Source organism: Mesocricetus auratus, unplaced genomic scaffold (assembly GCF_017639785.1).
Source record: "Mesocricetus auratus isolate SY011 unplaced genomic scaffold, BCM_Maur_2.0 Super-Scaffold_100009, whole genome shotgun sequence".
NCBI lineage: Eukaryota > Metazoa > Chordata > Mammalia > Rodentia > Cricetidae > Mesocricetus > Mesocricetus auratus.
In genome coordinates, this window is record NW_024429193.1 from 59,980,383 (window position 1) to 60,001,077 (window position 20,695).

The window sequence follows — 20,695 nt, forward strand, 5'->3', positions numbered from 1 at the left end:
GAAGGAAGACTGGGAGGTAGAAGCTAGCTCGGCTTTTATGCGTTTGCCTAGCTCCAAATCAAACAGTTCAGACCAGATATAAACAAAACCAGAGACTTTACCAATCATAAAGGACTCACTAGGTAGATTCCACTCTGACCAGTCAAACGTAACTTTGTTTCCTTTTGTTTCCCATGATCTATTTATGGATTCCTCTCCTTCCTATCCCTCAAAAGTGTAAAATTGCTTTCATTCTGCCAGAATTATAAATAAGAGAGTGATCAAAGAATTTTTAATTAAAACCGAAATGAACACTGACTTATCTTTAACAACTCAAGGCTGACTGGAGACTGTTCCTGCAATATGCACACATTACTATTTTGAGATAGAATATTGATTTTTATCTATGTGTTTTATGAGGCCTTGGGTACATATAACCTATGGTCCTCCTGTAAGTGATTTGGATACCTTTGGATAGTATCAACTTTAAGGAATGAAAATTTTTAGTTATGATAAGGGAATTGGAATGGAACCAATGGCCAACTATCAGAAAATACTTTTTAAATGTCAGAGCCCTGTCTTCTGTCTTGGCCAGAGCAAATGGATTTCAGGGAAACACGATCTAGTTTGAGTGGCTTATAACCATACACATCTCTCTCTGATCCTTATTTTGTTCAATAAATATGCATGATGTTTGTTTGTTTTTGCAGGAAAAGCTTAACCAAAACGAAGCACACACGTGTAATATGAAGAAATGCATGATGGTCCCTCCAGACATTCCTATCGTAGGCTTACATTTGTACATTAGAGATGGGTGGTGTGGCCCCCGAGTCTGGGCTGCATTCCTCTAATTGGGACTCGGAATCCGGGCTATTTCTGGTGTTGGAGGGGCTCCAAGAAGGCCATCGCAAGGATGCATCATGGTGTGAAACATCATAGGTGCCAGTCGTCCAAGGGAGAGGAGAGGAGTCCTAGATACAACCCTTTCATCACTGAGCGTCCTTGGAGGAAGAGGGATAGTATGACGGGCAAAAGAAATAAACACCTTTGCTTTTAAAAACTTCATCTCAGGACAGAGTGTGGTAAATAAAGGGAGAATATGTTGCTTTTGACAGGGGCTCTTATTTGGTTTCATGCCCATAGGAGATTTAACTTTAGTTTCTCAATTCCTGAGACACAGATAAAAACACAAAACAAATAAGAAAAATGGATAAATACTCTCTTACAGAACCAACAGGATGATCCATAGGCAGGAAGTGTATGGGTTCCATGGTGTAATGGTTAGCACTCTGGACTCTGAATCCAGCGATCCGAGTTCAAATCTCGGTGGGACCTTTCCTCTTTAGGCGCAGTGCTCATTTTCTTTCCATTTCTTTGCTGTGGTCACCCAAGACTAGGTTCAGCTGCTCCTTCCAGGCGAAGATCTACGTTCACTTCGGTGAGCTGGGGCCGGGTGGTCCAAGGTCAGTGGACACCGAGACAGCTGCCGCACATCAGCTCCATCCCTCATCGAGGTTTGAGAGCGGTCTTACCTTTTGCTCCTGTGGCTTCGGCGCTGGGGAGGGTGAGGTTGCTTGGCAGCGCGCTGGCAGAAACTCCTGTTGCTGGCGGGGCTGCAGAACGTCGGGTGGAAAACGGGAAATCCAGTAACAGCAGTGAAACGACTGCAGGAGCGGGATGAGATTTCAAAGCAAGAACTAGAACCTGAGGAATGCAGGCATCCCGGCTCCGGAACAGGCTCGCAGGCACTGGGAGAGAATCGCAAATTGTAAAAAGTCAAAAGAAATATGAATCGTTTAAAAAGACTGAATGCAAAACCAAGTGACAAGTATAAAACTCTCCCAGATCCCCTCATGATCCACCTGCCTACTCAGTAGGATTTATCTCAACAACTGCGCTCCCAACATTTTCATTTCAAACAAAGTTCTTTCTGGATCTGTGCTCTCAATAAACGTTCCTCTCACTTGTCCCACATCCATCTCGTACCCCCACCCCAACCCCAGGGCCACTCAATTAAAAAAATACATTTGACAAGTACACAAAGAACACCCGTATTCCCACAATTTACTATGGATACCTTGACATCTTTCTCGTCTGATCTAGTTTTAAACCACCCAGACTATTGGCTTCGATCATCAATTTGACTGGATTATTTAGAAACCTAGGAGTGCTGAGATGCGTCTGTCTACCAGTGGGACCATTTCCAGAAAAGGCTGCGTCTTAGTTAGGTCCCAATAAAATTTGAGTATTCAATATCAGGCAGAAACCACGTTTATGAAACGAGTTGGGTGAACTGGAAAACCAGCCATTCTTATAGGTTTTTTTTGTTTGTTTATTGATTTATTTTACAGAGACAGATATTTTTCTAATATCACAAATCCCACAGGGTTTTCTTTGCTGTTTTTATTTTTTAAATGCGAGAATATGTTGTCCCAGAAGAGTAAACCGGACAACTGTCATTGATAGTGATGGATTTTGTCATCCCTTCAATCACCATCATCAGACGTCCATGATTATCATGTGCTATGTTATGCATCCTGCAAAGACAGATTCTTCACATTTGACAGAAAATACCTGGGTGAAAATGTCCGCGAAATGTTTAATGGATGACTTTTAGTGTGTAGAAGACAACTTCGCACAGAAAAATAGGTCAATTGTGCCCTAGGAAGCGGCAACTCCTTTCGCAACGACTCACCTGGGACCGGGGGGGGGGGGGGCGGGAACATTCAGGAAGAAGGCGGGTGGGCAGGATCTCTTGGTGCAAGGCCCTCCGGTCCTCCTCTTGGAGACGGGAGCGAGCTGATGGCTTTCTAGATTCAAGTCTCTGACTGACGCTCAGTTGGAATTGAGCTCCTAGGACACTCTGCAGTCCCCGGCGCTCATGTGGTCTCAGAATGGTCTGACTCTGTTGCGGTTCACGGACTGAAGCGGCTTTGTGTTCATACTCGATCTCATCAACTTTTACATGACCATCGCTTGGTGGACATTTGGAAACTGTGGCTGAAGGCGATCCCTGAGACACCGGAAGGGCAGAGGGCCATGAAGCTTGGTCCCCGCTGTCTGAAGGCTGCAGTTGTTTGCAGATCATACCTTCTGGAATGACATACTCTGTGGGCACTGACCAACAACGCGTCTCAACTAATTTGGTAGTAGGCGATTATTTTCCCACATTTTCTTCATCTTCCTGATGTTACGACTTTTGACATTACTCCCACAGGTTCCAAAGTTTTATTAACGTTTAGAAAAGTTGCCCCACGTCACACCCCTTCCGCGCCACGTGTGTCATTTCTATTTCTCTCTTCAAGTGCACTAACTTTCTGTCATTTCCATCACGTAATCAAATTGATTGTAACTGTTTCTGGAATATTTCTACAGACCCAGCATTTAGTTCCTCGTTGTTCCTATCGCCAAGATTCTCTATTTTAAAATTGATTACAGCTATAGTTCCCTTTATATTCTCTTTCGTTGTGTAGGACTGAACCCAGAGCCTTGTGGATGCTAGCCAAGCTGTGATAGGCTGAATGGGGGCAGCGGAGAGAGGGCAGACACAGAGAAGGGATGCTCAGTGTCAGGGCAAACAAGCTTAGGGTTTTAGCTGGTACCCTGGGAGACAGAAAGGGGAGGGGGCCAGTTAGGCTTCTTGAATTAGAACTCAGAAACGGGAAAGGTTTAACAGAATATCAGGGCCCTGGAGAGTCTGAAGTAAGGGCATCCCAGGGAATAGGCCAATTTCTCCTTTCCTGAAAGATGTTAGTATCCTGATTGTCTAAACTTTGAACTCTTCCATGGTTGAGTTTACAAAACACATTTTCCTGACCAGGAACCAAACGTGAGCCACAGCAGCGAAAGTGCCAAATCCTAGCCACTAGACCAGGGAACAGACTTTGTTTTTTCCTTTTAACCAGACACTTTTAAATAGAGCTGTTCAGGGACTGTTCTGGGTGATCAAACCCTTCCTTTGTCACTCACCTTCCTGAAGTGACCTTGTCTGTGACTGGAGCTTGTTGGCATTCTAACACCATTAGTCACCAGCACATTATCATCACAAAATCGTTTATGCCTGCAAAACTCCATTCAAGTACACTGTAGATTCTTACTTGCAGTAGTTCACAAAGACAAAACACTTGAGTCATATCTCTCTCTCTCTCTCTCTCTCTCTCTCTCTCTCTCTCTCTCTCTCTCTCCTGAAAATGGACTTGTCACTTTCCAGAATTCAGTTAATTTTAGTTTCTCTGTATTTCAAGCGATGGCAACACGCTTTTGATCCCAGCACTTAGAGGTTGGTGTGAGTGTGAGGTCAGCCTGGTCTACAAAGTGAGCTATAGCACAGAGAAACCCTGTCTCTGAAAACCAAAAGGAAAACAGAAAAAAAAAGGGTATGAAAGAGCATTGTAAACAGTAGGCCAGTATAAGAGACCTAAAAACTAGTAGCTGAGGATATTGAATAGACTGAAGGAGAAGAAAAAAATTTTAAGGACCAGTGATTGAAAATTTTCCAAATGTAATGAGGGTTATTATTATTATTTTGGCTTTTCGAGACAGGGTTTGGTTTCTCTGTATTGTCTTGGAGGCTGTCCTGGAACTCGCTCAGTAGACCAGGCAGAGGCAGATCCACCTGCCTCTGCCTCCCAAGTGCTGGGATTAAAGGTGTGCGCCACCAACGCCCGGCTTGTAATGAGGATTATTAATTCACCTAAGGATTTAAACAACCCCACTCACTAGACGGGGAAAACCACATCTGGGCACATAGAATTATATGGCTAAACCCTATTGGTAAGGAAAACAAATCTCAAAATGAGTGGAGGGATAAGTGGTGGTACACACACAAAACACAGAGATCAGCGGCCTGCCTGCCTTTAGAGGACACAGAGATCAGCGGCCTGCCTGCCTTTAGAGGACACAGAGATCAGCGGCCTGCCTGCCTTTAGAGGACACAGAGAGAGAACAGCGGCCTTTAGAGGACACAGAGAGAGAACAGCGGCCTGCCTGCCTTTAGAGGACAGAGAGAGAGATCAGCGGCCTTTAGAGGACACAGAGAGAGATCAGCAGCCTGCCTGCCTTTAGAGGACACAGAGATCAGCGGCCTGCTTGCCTTTTGAGGGCTGGGGAGGGGCGTCAAGGCGGGGCCTCTCTCTGCAGATGCCAGAAGAGCCAGCAGCCCCTCTGCACCACACACGGACAGGATCGGAGTGACGGTGACACCGACACGCTCCTAGACGTGAATCTGTATGCATACTAAGAATGAGGAGCATTGTAAACGGTGTCCGTGCTGGACATCAATGCAAATAAAATGGCAAGCATGGCGTCTCCATTCTTGCTATTTCCACTCCCTTAAAAAATGTCCGACTTTAAACAAAAGTAATAAAGGTGGATTGCAAATCCTTAAAGAAAAAATACATATGCATAATGCAATAACTACTAAGTCGTTTGAGTCACTAAGGACTCAATAAAAACAGGGAAAGAATTACAACTAATAAGCAAAAGAGACAATTGATTTTGTTGTTTTTAATTTAATCGCTAGCATTGAACACTTGTTCTTCAGGACTCTGTCCTATAGAAGCGCTTGCACAAGCGACCGCAGACGTGTGCACAAGAATAACTGTTATTATTTTTAACTATGAAACACGAGACCAAATGTCAAAAGTCTATGTAAGACAGACAGATATTAGCAGGAAGGAAGTCTTACCAAATACTATTTTTGGTTTTACCTGCTCACACAACTTAGTTAAGGACCTGAAGAGAAATTTGCTTAACCTTATTCTGTTCGGAAAACAAGGCCATGAACGCTCTGTTCCAAGAGCAGAACAGATTTTAGGAATTCACAGTGGAAAAAGAGGAGCTAACTCTCAGTGAGAGCTTGCACGTCCCCGGGTGGGCTCGAACCACCAACCTTTCGGTTAACAGCCGAACGCGCTGACCGATTGCGCCACGGAGACACTGGCCACTGGAGCCTACTCATCTCTATAAGAAACAAGTCACCTGCCTCCGGCTAGGCGCCGCGTTTCCTCCCTGCGCATGCTCCGCCGCTCTCGCCAGGATCTCGGCGGGAGGTAAGGCTGCTTCTGACCGCCTGGATTAAAAGGAAACCCAAAGATCCTCCTGGAGTTAGTCCCAGTGGGTCCAGGCGAGGGCATCGCGCTACCAGGTCTCAGATCCGGACCGACGTAACCATGGACACACACTGAAACACCACTAGGCAGCCTAAGTCACTTTGGGTGGCTTTTTTTTTTTTAACAGTTTTAAATCTACTTTGCTGTGGAACAGCTGCAGAGCCTCGTTCCCCCCCCCCCGGTGTCTTCCTTTTCTTCTTCCCGTCCGAACACATTTCTCTGGGCCTGGCCGGGGCCTCCGACCCACTTTTCCCTCTTCTTTTCACGACTTCCCCTTAACCCTCTCTCCCTCTCCCAGCTCCCACCACCCTACCGGCCGCAGCCGAGTCTGGCTGGAGGGCGACAGGAGGGGAGTGAGGGTGGGGGTAGGGACGGACGGACGGACGGACGGCACCGTGTCAGGGTGCTGGTCAGGAGAAACCTTGGATTTTCTGTGCGTCTTCCTTAAGCAGAAAGTAGCACACACTGTGCCAGCTCTCCGGGCTCCTGAATGAAGAGCAGGGAGAGGGGAGCGCTCCTGAGAGACTGCGCATGCTTCGCTCTTCCGCTTCAAAAGGAAGAGCGGTTGAGGGTGAGGTGATGATAAAAAAGGAAGAAAAAAGTCTCACTACATGGTATTGGTCTTGAGTTCGGGAGACTATAGGAACATCGAGAGAGACGTGGGGAGAAAGCTGACATGCCCAGCATAGATTTTTGTTGTTTTGTCTTTTCTTTTGACTGGTTTTGAACTCACCGACCTGTCTCCCGAGTGCTGGAATTAAGGGAATGAGCCACTACGTCCACACTAGCGGCTCGTCAGCTTCTGGCTCTGGCGCAGAGCCCGCCGGGTGGAGGCTCGCACTGGGTGAGTGCCTCGGCTGGACCAGACTACAGACCTCGTCGTTGGGCTTGACCCTGGGACTGAGCTCACTCGCCCGGCGCCGCATTCTTTCGAAGGGAACTGGCAGATGATGCTGCACCCAGATTTTCCCAGGCAGCGCTCTGCCCTGGAGCCGAGCTGGAGAGACTGACCCGGCAGAAGCCTGCCGAGCAGCGCCCCTCCCCGAGCCAGACAGACACACAGACCTAGCTCCACCTGACCGCTGGGTGGGGCAGCCAGAGAGGACCCTAACAGTGTGTGGCTGCAGTCCGCCGATGCCTTGAATTGCGCCGCGGAAATGCCCGCGTTTGGAGAACCCGCGGGGTCAGCGTCTCGGGAGTGCAGCGGTGTGAGTCTCACCCAGGAGCAACACCTTGCCGGTCGCTGGTGTCTCCAAAGCCAGCAGAAAAGCTGTGGTGGTGGCTTTCAAAGCCGCTTCTGTCGTCACGCTCCCTGAAGACCACGGCCCTCCGCCCACCCCAGACGTCGTCATAACTCCACGTTGCTCTGCGCGGAGACTGCCGTGACCGTCGAGCCCATCTCCTTTTAGGTGGGGCTCGGGACGCAAAGCTCCGTCCTGCGCCGTGTCCGCACACGCCGACCTCGGCACCTCCTCCCTCTAGACCCATCCTAACGCCTCTCACCGGACTGAAGTCCGCTAAGGACCCGAACTTCCCGCAGTGCTGGGCCAGCGGAGTTTCAGCTCAGGCTGCCATAGCAAAACATCAAAGCTTACACTTTAAACGGATGGAACGGCTTCTTGTACACCAGCTGTGGTTCCCATTCCCAGCCCGCCCCGAGGAGGGAGGGACAGATCCCTGGGCAGCCTTGGGGGCGAAGGGGAGCCAGGCCTTTCGCAAATGCATTTGGGTCCATAAAACCTGCAGTAGGAAGAGGAGAGAGAGGGAGAGAGGGAGAGAGGGAGAGAGGGAGAGAGGGAGAGAGGGAGAGAGAGAGAGAGAGAGAGAGAGAGAGAGAGAGAGAGAGAGAGAGAGAGAGAGAGAGACGGCTTTACCTTAGCGTGTAATTTCAGTTAAAAATAACTATTTGTTTCCGCCCGGTTTCGAACCGGGGACCTTTCGCGTGTGAGGCGAACGTGATAACCACTACACTACGGAAACCACACGCCTGGACAGTCTTTGAGAAACTTTGGGAAAACTGCACCTCCGATCTGCGTCAGTTTCTAACAGATGAAATCCAAAGGCATTTTAAATCGTAACACAAGCGAGCCCCGGGGCACACCAGCGACCCTTCAGGCAGGCGGCGGCGTCCTGTCTTCCAAGTCTGCCCAGGTGAACGCGCAGGCCCCGGGGCGGCCGCAGGGTGACTACTCACTCCCCAACGTTCTTGACCCTGGAACTAAGTGCGCCCGTTCCACCCAGAGGCCCCGCTCGCTCCTCTGCTCCTGGGCCCTGGCCTCTCAAGCCCTTATCTAGCTTTTAGTGTCTCCACCAGGGGGGCCACTCGGGTTTCGGCTGCGGTCTGAGTCTGTGCAACTCAAAATCCAGTACTTAATCACCTTACAAGTTATTTATTTTATTTTTAACACCAAATATCAAGCCAGCCCAAGTCCCGCGCCCGCAGCCTGGATTGTACTGGTTTGAGGACCCCGCCGCCAGGTCAGGTATAAATCCCTGGGAGACTTTGGGATCCCTAACGCGCACTTCAGAGCTTCTTTGGTTTGAGGTTCTTTTTCAACAGCCTTAGTTTATTCCTTACAAAATCGGAAGCACCTTTGTTGTTGTTATTTTCCTGTTCAACAGGTTATAAATGAAGCGCGAATTTTAACCCAGTACAGTTCACCTTACAGCAATTACTGCCAGAAGGGGGAAAGGTGCTGAGGAGGCTGAGTGGATTAATCATCTGATGATGAGTTTCTCGTTCCAGTTTCTCCAATCCTGTTTTCCGGGGTGGGGGGCGCCTTGTCCTCCTCTGTAGCCAAAGAGACTTCCTGGTAGTTTAAATGGAGAATGTTGAGGGACTTTTCTCTCCTACCCTTTGTAGAGAGTGTCTCTCCACGTCCGCACCCACCTAGAGAGGTCTCATCTTCAGTCGCACCTAGATCCTTTTGGGTTCAACAAAGACAAAGCAGGTGGCAGATGTCTAGCCAGGCAACTGAGCGGGAAGGGTAGTAGCCCCGAAGACCAGACTGTCAAGGGCGTCCCCTTGGCGCCGTCTCTGCTGGCTGGAACCGCAGCGGCGTGCAGTTCTGCTCCAGAGAGGAGCGGCTTTATGAACCTCTGCCCTTCTCTTGCTGGTTCTAGGCAACAGAGCCAGCAAATCAAAGAAAACGGTAACGACAGACCAATGCAACGACTTCCAGGCTAAATGTAGACTCTGGTTAAACTGATCTCTAGTGCCTTTTCCAGCCTTTGCTCAAAATTAGAGTTCACAAAAGGAGGTCTACACACTTGATTGGAAACACTCTGAGGAAAACAGAGGCGCCTAGTACTGTCACAGAAACTCAAGAAGAAGGGGCGGGGCGTCCAGGACTGGAAGAGTGGTGAAGCTTGGAGATCGGTTCAGGGTCCTGCAGCTTTGCAAACCTCGATGCAGCTTTCTATCCTGGCTGTCTCAGCCCTGCTTCCTCCAGACTCCTTCAAGATGTAGGAGGTTCCTGAGGTCTGCAAGGCCCGCCCCTTCTCACTTTGGTTAATGCTCTTGCTCCTCTCGCTGCCCCCATCCTTAGTGACCTTGCAGAGGCAGGCGGAGTTCCAGGTCAGTTGTGAGATGTGTCCCGGACAAAGCAACACCCTCTGGCCAGTGTGGACACTCCCAATCTAATGTATCAGACGGACTGTCTCAGAAGCAGGGGAATTTGAAAACTGTCTTACCCAAACTTGGCAAAGTTCATCAATCTCTTTAAGTTTATCTCCTGCTAGTCCGGTTAAGGATAACACGTCCAAGATCAGCGGTTGAGGTGGGGGCAGTACTTTGCCCAAGAGGCCAGTAGCCTAGGAGAGAACCAACTCCACATGGAGCCTGATCAGTGCCATCATACTCTCGGGAATAGCTCAGTGCTGTCAAGAGCAATTGTATCTCACGTCAACAGAGTACTAAATTATTAAAACATTTAAATGCCATATTCTGCAGGTCTTTGAAGTGTTTGAAGATCAAATATCTATGACCAACCTCATAGGTATAAGAAGCATGGGTAACTATAATCTGTAATTCTCAGAAACATAATTGTTCAATGGCTGAAGCTTTTCAAAAAACAATTAAAAATGATGTGTAGCAAGGACAATGGCTTCAAAATGTAACTATACCTGTCTATCTCTAACTATCTCAACAACAGAGGCAGAACTGAAAAGTCTTGACTAGAGGTAGAACTGTATAGTGTAACATGATAAAATATCCTAAATTGTATCAATATGCAAAATATCTTAAGCATATGTAGAAGCATACGTACAAAGAATGTGATAAAGATAGTTTTATATGTGTGCAAAACATTGTAAACAGAAAGAGGACCCTACACAGTATGACAAAAATAATATACAAGTTATCTAAGACAGGAATATGAGGTTAATTTCACATAAGTTTCAACATACAAGGATCTAACAATATAAGTTATCTATTGCTAATAGTTGCTAAAAATAGTTCACAAGAAGATGCGTTAATCTACCTATATGCCATCCCATCCATATGCTTCCTATCCAAACCCTTAAACTTCTCTAAAAGAGATGCTGGAGTCTGACCATCACCTTCCATACAACCCTATGAAGGTGATAATTATCCCTTTTTTCAGAGACAAAGAAAAATTCCCTTAAAGCCAACAGTAGGGAAATGGGGCACTGTTTTCTTAAAATTACTTCCTGCTGCAATGGAGCAATCGTGACTCTATGGGATCCTGTAGGAAAAAAAGCAAAAAACTAAAGCGATGGTTAAGTCTCAGGAGGACGAGCTGTAACGTTTGTAGTTGGTCTCTGAGTGGCAGGTGATACTTGTCTGAAGTTCTAATGTGGCCAGAGTGTTATAAGAAGGCATACCATCTCAGATAACTAATCCGGAATTGTCTAGAGCAGTTCTAGTCCCAAACCCATCCTTGAGTGGTGTTTACTAGTTCAACGACATCAAGTTGAATCAAGTGGAATAGATAGATGTAGTGGGGCCCCATCTTCTTTCCGGAGATTTCAAAGACTGCTGTTAGGAAAATTTATTGTTCACTGTGGAAGACTTAAACACTAATATCTGTTGGGGAAGTCTTATGTCAATAAAGTACTGTTGAGCCTATAGGGAACCAAGATGGGAGGGACTAGGAGTCCAGGAGAACTCTGGGTAGGAGAAACACAAGAGAGTCGACATGTGACGCCATGGGGGTAGGAAGCCGGGAACTATTCTCTGGTAAGAAACATACTTAGATTAACAATTATGGGGTAATTACTTAAGGCAGAGCTAGCCAGTAAGGGACAAGCAAGGCCAACAGCTTCATAATTAATATAGCCTCCTGTGTGTTTATTTGGGACTCATGCGGATCTCGAAACAGGCTCGCGAGGCAGAGCCCAGGTGACTGGCGGGGGATAAACCAAAGCGGCTAGCAAGGAAAAAGCTTCTCTTAACATAATGGTTGTCAGGAGTGGGATTGAATTTCCACGCAAAACAACAAAAGCTTTAAAGGAATTTTAGAAACAGAAGAACGGAGAGAAGCATAGATTTTGGTAGCAGCATTTTCTCAGGTGTGCTCTGTTTTGCTAGCAACAAGCCGAGATTCACGTGGCTCGCTTACCGGAGTCTTCCTGACTCGGCATAAAAAGAAAAAGAAAAAAAAAAACCAACAAGGTTGTTTTAAGAGACTCTGCTAACAATTAAAAGGTGTGTACGTACAGCTGGAAGTGGCAGCTTTTGCTGGATGTCAGCATGGACTGAGGCGGTAAGCTGGAGTCATGCTTACGCCCGCCATCTTGACGGAAAAACCGGCAGTTTAAACTGCCGCGGTTTTAACAGATAAGACACGTGGCCAGAAAAACATAAAGATTTACAGTAAAGTCAGACTTGGATAAAGAAAAATCTCTAAAGGTTTACAGTGTGTTTAAAAATATACGTGAGATTGAGAGAGAAAATGAAACGACAAAGTGGTATATAAATACAAAAGCCGGCATTGTGGTGGCGCACGCCAGTAGGATTTACTCCAGAGGCAGAGGCAGGCAGATTTCCAAAGAGAAATCCTGTCTCAAAGAAAAATAAATAAAAGTAAAATAAATAAAGTAATAATAGATAAATAAATAAGCCACGTAAAGATGGAAAATACACAGAGAGTCTGGATACTGTACGCTATTGTGTTTTTCAGTTTTTTGCTTGCTCAGGAAGGAACTGCTACTAAAGTACACTTGATTATAAATGCTGCTAAATTAATACAACTTATATCTTTTGAAAATACCTTGACTTCAAAATTTAAGCATAAGGATATGTTACTCGGAAAAGGAGTTTTTATTTATGTTTCTACAGAAAATGAAAAGCTAAGGATTCCTTCCAGGCTTTTGTGGTTTGATGAACCAAGACCCCCGGAAGCAGTGGACCAGGTGTTCCAACAATCGAAACAGCTGAAGATGATGCAGTCTTACAGACCCTGAAAATATGGACTTATACTGGTTTCTGAGTTTTGTCATGATCCCCATGGTGTGAACAGCGCCCCCTTCCAGCAGGAAGCAGTTTGGAATGAGCGACGTCCCAATTCCCATCTTGTTTATAAATCTTTGTTTTCATTTAAATGGGATTGTTTATAATTGGCTAATGATCACAGCCAATCTTTTTAATGGTAAAAAGGGGAATTATGGTATGGGTATTGTTTTTCATTTATTGATACAAATTCAAGGTCAATTTTGTGATGCTTATATTTCTCCTCTTGATTAAGTATTGTGCTTATACTGATCTTTTAAAATGTAATGCATAATTGAATACAGACTATAGATAGTTACTTATAATAGAATTTATAGTTAGGTAAGTTAGGTGTTCTAGATATACAGAAATATATTTGAGATAGATAGACAGTCTTCAAACCTCTCAAAGACCTTCAGAACATGGCATTTAAAATGGTTTAGGGTTTTTCTTGACAATGAGAAATGTCTGCTCCTGGCAGCACCAATTACGTCTGAGAGGAAGATGGGCATCGAAGAAACTTGTTATGGAGTTTGCTTTCAACATGGCAAGATTAGCCATTTGGGCAAGAAACTGCTCTTGCCTAGACTGTTTGACTATTGTTGTATAATCTGGACATGCAGGACCCATAGGAATGTGACTGCTGAACTAAGTCTTACAGGGTTCCTGCTGCATGAAAGAGTCTACGGGACTTTCTGCAGGACACAGAAAAATGACTGACAGACTGCTGATGCAGATGGACAGTTTGAAATTTCCTGCTTTGCTGAGAAGTGTTCCAGATACATTGTGGCCTATGGGCTGAAGATGGATGCCCCAACGTTACAGAGGAACTTCGGGTGACTGTCCAGGCAGTAAGATATCTCTGTCAATCCTAGTGTTTATATATTATCCTTCTGTGGTCTTTGATAGAGTTGAAGACAGATAGCTATAATTATAGTTTTCCTTAGTTATGATAAGAGATAAGCTACATATAGAACTTTAGACTCACAAGGATGGGATGGATGATATTTTCTTTAGATCTTGCTAAATGTTAATAGACAAAATGTTGTAACTGTGTTCTTACTTGATAACTGTTCTGTCATATACAATTTGACTATGTTAAAGTTAAGACCTTTCTTTTTGTTTAAACAGAAAAGAGGAGATGTTGGGGAAGTCTTATGTCAATAAAGTACTGTTGAGCCTATAGGGAACCAAGATGGGAGGGACTAGGAGTCCAGGAGAACTCTGGGTAGGAGAAACACAAGAGAGTCGACATGTGACGCCATGGGGGTAGGAAGCCGGGAACTATTCTCTGGTAAGAAACATACTTAGATTAACAATTATGGGGTAATTACTTAAGGCAGAGCTAGCCAGTAAGGGACAAGCAAGGCCAACAGCTTCATAATTAATATAGCCTCCTGTGTGTTTATTTGGGACTCATGCGGATCTCGAAACAGGCTCGCGAGGCAGAGCCCAGGTGACTGGCGGGGGATAAACCAAAGCGGCTAGCAAGGAAAAAGCTTCTCTTAACAAATATCAGCACAGAAAGTTTAACTTATATAGGTATGGATACTGGGAAAGACAACAACAAGTATGAAAATAAGTATGAGGGAAATTAGGATTTTTGACAGATAACAAGAGTTTTGACAATACTAGCCCCTAGATTTTGTTCTCTTCTGTTTTACACCAGTTGTCTTTTTGATATGAGACAGAAACTGAACTTTCTTTTAACAACATGATTGAATTTAGAGAAGGAGAGTCAAATCCAACTCCAAAGCCAGCTTTGATTTTTATGTAAATTGGGACTATGACTGGGAAGTAAGGAGATATAGGTGTTTAGGTAAAGAGATTCTACCCTGAATAGATATTGGTACCATAAGTCAGATTCTTCTTTGTTGAAGATTCTTTCTGGATAGCTGTCCTTTCTTCTTTAGGCATCTACATGTCTGATGTCCTTTGGCTTCTTGAAGATATGTGTTTTCTGTTTTCCTGTAAAGACAAGAACAAAACATTCCTGATGGGGGGTGTCCTTCTGTTTATTTGTTTCTCTTATTGGTTTATGAATAAAACACTGTTTGGTCAATAGCCAGCAGAGGCAGGAAGACAGGCAGGACTAGCAGACAAAAAGAATTCTGGGAGAATAGGCAGAGAGGGCACCGAAGGAGACTCCAAGTAGAGACTGGGAGGATAGGATGTGCCAGGCATTCTCCAGTAAGATAAGGCCATGCAGAAATACATAGATTAGCAGTTATGGGTTAATAATTAAGATAATGCAGTGTCCTTCCTGCATGTAGAGCAGGGGAAGGGCTGGTCCAGCAGGCCTATTCCCAGGGGCTGAGCAGGATGGTGAGTATCGACGACTCAGACCCTCCCCCCATTAGTTACTGGAGAGAAAAACACACACTGAGTCAGGAGTCTGTCAAAGCAGGATCTCGATTTACTCCAACAGGCTTATATAGGACTGAGGTAGGGGATGGGAATCTTAGGATAGGGTAAGGTGATGTGAGGAGTTAAGGGCCAATAGTATTCCACCAAGCAGGCAGGTAGCTAGGCAGGGGGCAATCTTGCATCAGATCTGGCTGAGTCAGCCCCACGTGGAGGTTACAGGTTAGAGACAGGTCGCTAAACTCAAGTCAGGCTCAGGAGCTTACACTGGGCCTCACACCCAAGCCTTTCTTAGGCCCCACAGATAAAGCTAGAGCTAGCCAATAAGAAGTCCTGTCTGTGTCTATTTTTCTTATTTTCATTTATATGTTTGTCTAAGGATTGTACCTTATCAATCCACTTTTCATATTAGGCACAAAAAAAGCACTTTGGCTGTTAAGGATAAAATATGAATCACCAGACTGATAGTAATTATAATTGATATTAGGTCACTTTCAGTTATGTCATTTATCTTTTCATTTTCTGCTTCTATTTTCAAGCCATCTAAAGTAATACTCTACAGAGTCCCTAACCCCTGTATTATATTTCTCATCCTTAACCTGGGAAAGATTTTTCCTTTTAATATTACTTAACTCCTTGAGGACATCCTAGGAGTCTTATCAAATCTGATGTCTTCTCTGTTTGATATTGGCATGGTTTCTCTATCTGTGTGGTCGTGCCACACATTGGAGCACCAAAATTTTATTTACTAAATCTCAATCATTCAATTACCAGTAAAGACTAGGGAGCCAGATGCTGAGGTGAAAACCTGCAAGCTCAGAGAGGCAGAGAAAGTACCCAGCTGACCTTCCTCTTCATCTGACATTCCAGCCAGAGAGCTTTCTCCTCTGCTGTCTCAAACAAAACTGCAACTGGCGGTCCCTCCCTCCTATTTCCTGTACATCTCTCTCTCCATCCTCTGACTTCCTCTCCTCTCTGTGGCTTTTTCCTGTGGTTGACTTTATTTAACCCTATTTACAGTATTCAAGCAGAAAGCTCTTGGGTTAAAGATGTGTGCTAGGGCTGAGCCACAGCACAGGGGGCTCTCCAGGAAATAACCCAATCTCGGGGTTCCCAGTGTCATCAAATATCCTGCAGCATTAGGTCAGTCTTTAGCTGAGGAGCCTTTGTTCCCACCTGTGCTGGTAGTGAGAGTGTTGAGACTTTAGGATCAGTTCTCTCTAAACACAGAAGGATGGATCAAGTCGGCTTCTGAGGACCTTCATGTGGTCGGAACTGAGGCATTCCTTGGTTGGAATTGTCTTTGCCTGACTTCTTTTGTTACTCCTGAGTCTTTTGTTACTCCACAGTCTTTGAGCTTCCAGGCTCAGGAGCAGGAGGACTGAGGGCGGTCTCAGGTTGGGTCACTGGGTCATGGCTCTGCTAAGTGGCCGCCCAGCTCCAGCCCTGCATCTTTGGAGGCCAGCCTTCTCACTGTCCTCCACCCCTGCTTTATGTCTCATATCCACTTAGGAGGGAGTGCATACCATGCTTGTCTTTCTGGGTCTGGGTTACCTCACTCAGGATGATTTTTTTCTAGTGTTATCATTTGCCTGCAAATTTCAAGATGTCATTTTTTTAACCACTAAGTAGTACTCCACTGTGTAAGTGTACCACATTTTCTTTATCCATTCTTCAGTTGAGGGGCATCTAGGTTGTTTCCAGGCTCTGGTTATTATGAACAAAGCTGCTATGAACATAGCTGAGCAAGGTCCTTGTGATATGATTGAGCATCCTTTGGGCATAAGCTCAAGAGAGGTAACGCAGATGCAGAGACAGCTAAGCACCAAGCCGAGCTCCTGGAGTGGCCAGGGGTTGGCACTGAGACACTGTTCCTAAAGATTAGCGGTGGATTCAGTGTCTTCCACGGCTTCCCACATCTTCCCACCCCTGACATCCACGACCACACAGAGAAACCCCTGACATCCATGACCACACAGAGAAACCCCTGACATCCATGACCACACAGAGAAACCCCTGACATCCATGACCACACAGAGAAACCCCTGACATCCATGACCACACAGAGAAACCCCTGACATCCATGACCACACAGAGAAACCCCTGACATCCATGACCACACAGAGAAACCCCTGACATCCATGACCACACAGAGAAACCCCTGACATCCATGACCACACAGAGAAACCCCTGACATCCATGACCACACAGAGAAACCCCTGACATCCATGACCACACAGAGAAACCCCTGACATCCATGACCACACAGAGAAACCCCTGACATCCATGACCACACAGAGAAACCCCTGACATCCATGACCACACAGAGAAACCCCTGACATCCATGACCACACAGAGAAACCCCTGAAATCCTGTTGGGCCTAAGAAAGGCTCAGATGTGAGGCCCACTGTAACCTCCTAAACTGGCTAGAGTTTATTGACCTGTCTCTAACTTGTAACCTCCAGGTGGGAGTGACTCAGCCAGACCTGATGCAAGATTTCCCCCTGCCTAGCTACCTGCCTGCTTGGTCGAATACTATTGGCCCTTAACTCCTCACATCACCTTACCCTATCCCAAGATTCCCATCCCCTACAGTCCTATATAAGTTCCTGTCTGGCTAACTGACCAGCCAGGCTATAACTAGAAGGCACTTGCTCAGCTTGGAAGGGAGGGAGAGAGAGATTGAGAGAGAGAGAGAGAGAGAGAGAGAGAGAGAGAGAGAGAGAGAGAGAGAGAGAGAGAGAGAGAGAGAATGTGTGTGTCTAGGTTAATGCATGCCAAGGCAACCATGAAAAAGTCACAGGACAGTATTTGGGAGCTGGTTTTGGCCTACCCCCTTTTGAGGCAGGGTCTCTCTTATCTGTTTTTTTTTTTTTTTTACTGTGCACTCCAGGCTAGCTGGCTTATGGGCTTCTAAGTGATTCTCCTGTCAGCTTTGATTACAGATGCTTGCTACCCCATGTAGCAGTTTTTTTTACTTGGATTCTGGATCAAGCATGGCGACTGCTTTCACGTGATGGGCCATCTTATTGGCCCACACTCTCAACTACTGTGCATCCGTTTTCATCTACTCCAGTACAAGGGCCTTTGACACTCACAAATCCACAAAAAATAATTTATTAATAAATGCTAGCAGATCACTCTGCGCCTTCAGCGTCCTTGACTTCTTCACTCTCTTCTGCATCAGTGGCCGATGCTTTCCGGGCTGGCGCCACCACCGCGACCACGTCTTCCATGACCTCCCTGGAAGAAGCACTTTCCACACAAATGTAAAGTTCAGACTTTAAAGTTATAATTCTCAGGGCCTAGGGAAACTCCAGCCTGGCACGCTGGTGTGGCAGCTACCTGTAATTCCCACTCCCACAGGCAGATATAGGATTGCCCGAGGACAAGCTGCATAATGAGGCTAGTCTTATTACTGAGCTCTGGATTTGATTAATCCTGATTCAGGGAATGAGATAGAAGAACTATCTAGATATCTGACATCATCCTCCAGTCTCCATAATCATTCACACACGTACATGTACCCTTACACATGCAAACATACATATCCACCACATGTAAACACACAGCACACACTCAAGACACACATGGAAGTAGGAAAAAGGTTAAATTTAATAAAATGGCATGGCATTTACAGCTCTACTTTATTTGACAATTAATAAATACCTTTATAACATGCCTTACTGCTGTCACTGTTATTGTCACCTCCTCCTCTTCCTCCTCCTCCTCCTCCTCCTCCTTCTCTTTGGTATTAAACACAGGCCTTGTACTCTGCCACTGAGATATATCCCTAAGCTTTGGCTGTTGTTTTAGTTTGGTTTTTGTTTTTAGACAGAGACTCACTCTATAACCTAGACTGACTTGTCATTTCTCTTAATATTCTCCAGAAGAATTGCAGTTTTAATCAGAGATTTTGCTCATTCTAAATTGCATTTATTCTGAGATACTGTCCATCTCCATTGCTATTATAAGTGGGAACTTGCTTAGTTTGTATTGGAGATAGATGAGAAATTCACTGGGCTTGGTATCCTGATCTCTTTTACTATGTGACTAGTGTTGGGTCCTCTTATTCTAGTGAAATATTAGTTGATTGTCTTGGACTTTTTTGGTGTTCACTGTTTCAGATACTAAAAATAATAGTTGTGTTCCGCCGGGTGTTGGTGGCGCACACCTTTAATCCCAGCACTCGGGAGGCAGAGGCAGGCGGATCTCTGTGAGTTTGAGGCCAGCCTGGTCTACAGAGTGAGTTCCAGGACAGCCTCCAAAGCCACAGAGAAACCCTGTCTCGAAAAACCAGAAAAAAAAATAGTTGTGTTCCTTTCTCCTCAGTAGCGTGTTTATTTTCCTTATCACATTTCAGGACCTCACCAAGAGACAAATGCTTTGTAGCTGTGGTAAGAGCATTCTGTTCTTGCTCTTCTGGTAGATACTTTGATGAAGTCAAAGATACTTCTTCCTTTGACTTTTAAGAGTTTCTATCAGGATTTGTTGGATGTTATGTAAAACAGTGAATACACAGTATTAGGTACCAGCTACCTGAGAGACCCTAAGGAGTTACAGAAGAGAATAATAGCAGGTAGATGTCAACTAGGAAAAGGATTGCATATAGATGAGACAGAAGCCACTGTGATAATCAGGATCATGTTTTCTTCCAAAACAGATTCATTCTCACAGAGCAGCAAGAAAGCGAGATGAAGAAAAGTCCACAGGGTAAATACAAAATTAGCAATTGTTCAAGGAGAACCCGAGGGCTAGCAGAGATCTTGGGCTTCATTGGGAAAACTCAGAAAGAATGTTATTTCCCCTGATGTCTTGCCTGACTCCCCAAAGAGGCAGATGTATCCAGGCCTAGCAAGGGGGCCTCCAAGTGCCACCATTTCGTTAAGGAGAGAAGGTTAGGCCATGCCTGTTCTGCTGTTGGTAGCATCAGGGCCACTATGTAGCCAAGGCTGGCCCCAAACTCTTGTTTCAGTCTCCCGAGTACGGAATCATATGATCCACCATGTCCTGCCAGTGGAGCCCTTTAAACGTCTCACAACTCACTCATCAGAGGCAGTCTGCAGGGTGCAATCCGTGAGTCTGTGCGCTGTGCTGTGCCCTTGGAGGATGAAGCAGCTAAGCAAGCAGGGGTGGCCCCTCCTCTCCTCAGCAAGACTGCATGTGAGAGTTGTTCTGAAGGACAGCAAAATGCTCCCGCCCAGGGTGGCTTCTTCAAAGGGATAAGTTTGTTCAGTGGAATAAGCGGGGTTATTGTCATGTCCACACTTTGCTATTCTCTAGGACAAGCCACATACAAAGATCTCCCCAGGGGCATCGTGGGGCCCTTAAAGCAGACGTGGAAAATTCCTGGAAGCCAGGCATGCATGGAATTGTTCTTAAGTCCCAGTGCTAGGGTGATTTTTGCTATGGGGAGAGCCAAGATGTCCTCCAGAGAGACACACAAAACAATGACACAGTCACTAACTGTCTTCTGCAGGTGTTTTCCTCCAAGGGGTAAGAAATGCTACAAGGACAGTGAGAGTTGGGTAAGCCTGAGACTCAGGGCTGCGGCTGGAGAAGGGGGTGGGGTGTTAGCATATCTAATGTCTCCTTTTCTGTTTCCTCGGAAGGGTTTTTCTTGCTAAGGTGGCCATTATGGCTTAGGGATATGTACAGGCCTCTTCGAGACACAGCAAGAAAAACATGACCCAGGATCTACAGGACAAGGAGTCCTCTGGCGAGGAGGAGATCTTCAGTAAGGATGTACCAGGGTAAACATCTGGCACAAATGAGGAGCTAAGGGCAACT

At 45.7% G+C, this 20,695-nt stretch overlaps 3 non-coding genes across 3 annotated transcripts; 1 reads left to right on the forward strand and 2 right to left on the reverse strand.

The window, feature by feature from the left end:
• Window positions 1–1,242: 1,242 nt before the first annotated feature.
• Window positions 1,243–1,314, forward strand: Trnaq-cug. Its single transcript has one exon. It is a non-coding gene; the product is annotated as a tRNA-Gln (tRNA).
• A 4,527-nt stretch (window positions 1,315–5,841) lies between these two features.
• Trnan-guu lies at window positions 5,842–5,915 on the reverse strand. Its single transcript has one exon. It is a non-coding gene; the product is annotated as a tRNA-Asn (tRNA).
• A 2,081-nt stretch (window positions 5,916–7,996) lies between these two features.
• Window positions 7,997–8,069, reverse strand: Trnav-cac. Its single transcript has one exon. It is a non-coding gene; the product is annotated as a tRNA-Val (tRNA).
• Window positions 8,070–20,695: the final 12,626 nt, after the last annotated feature.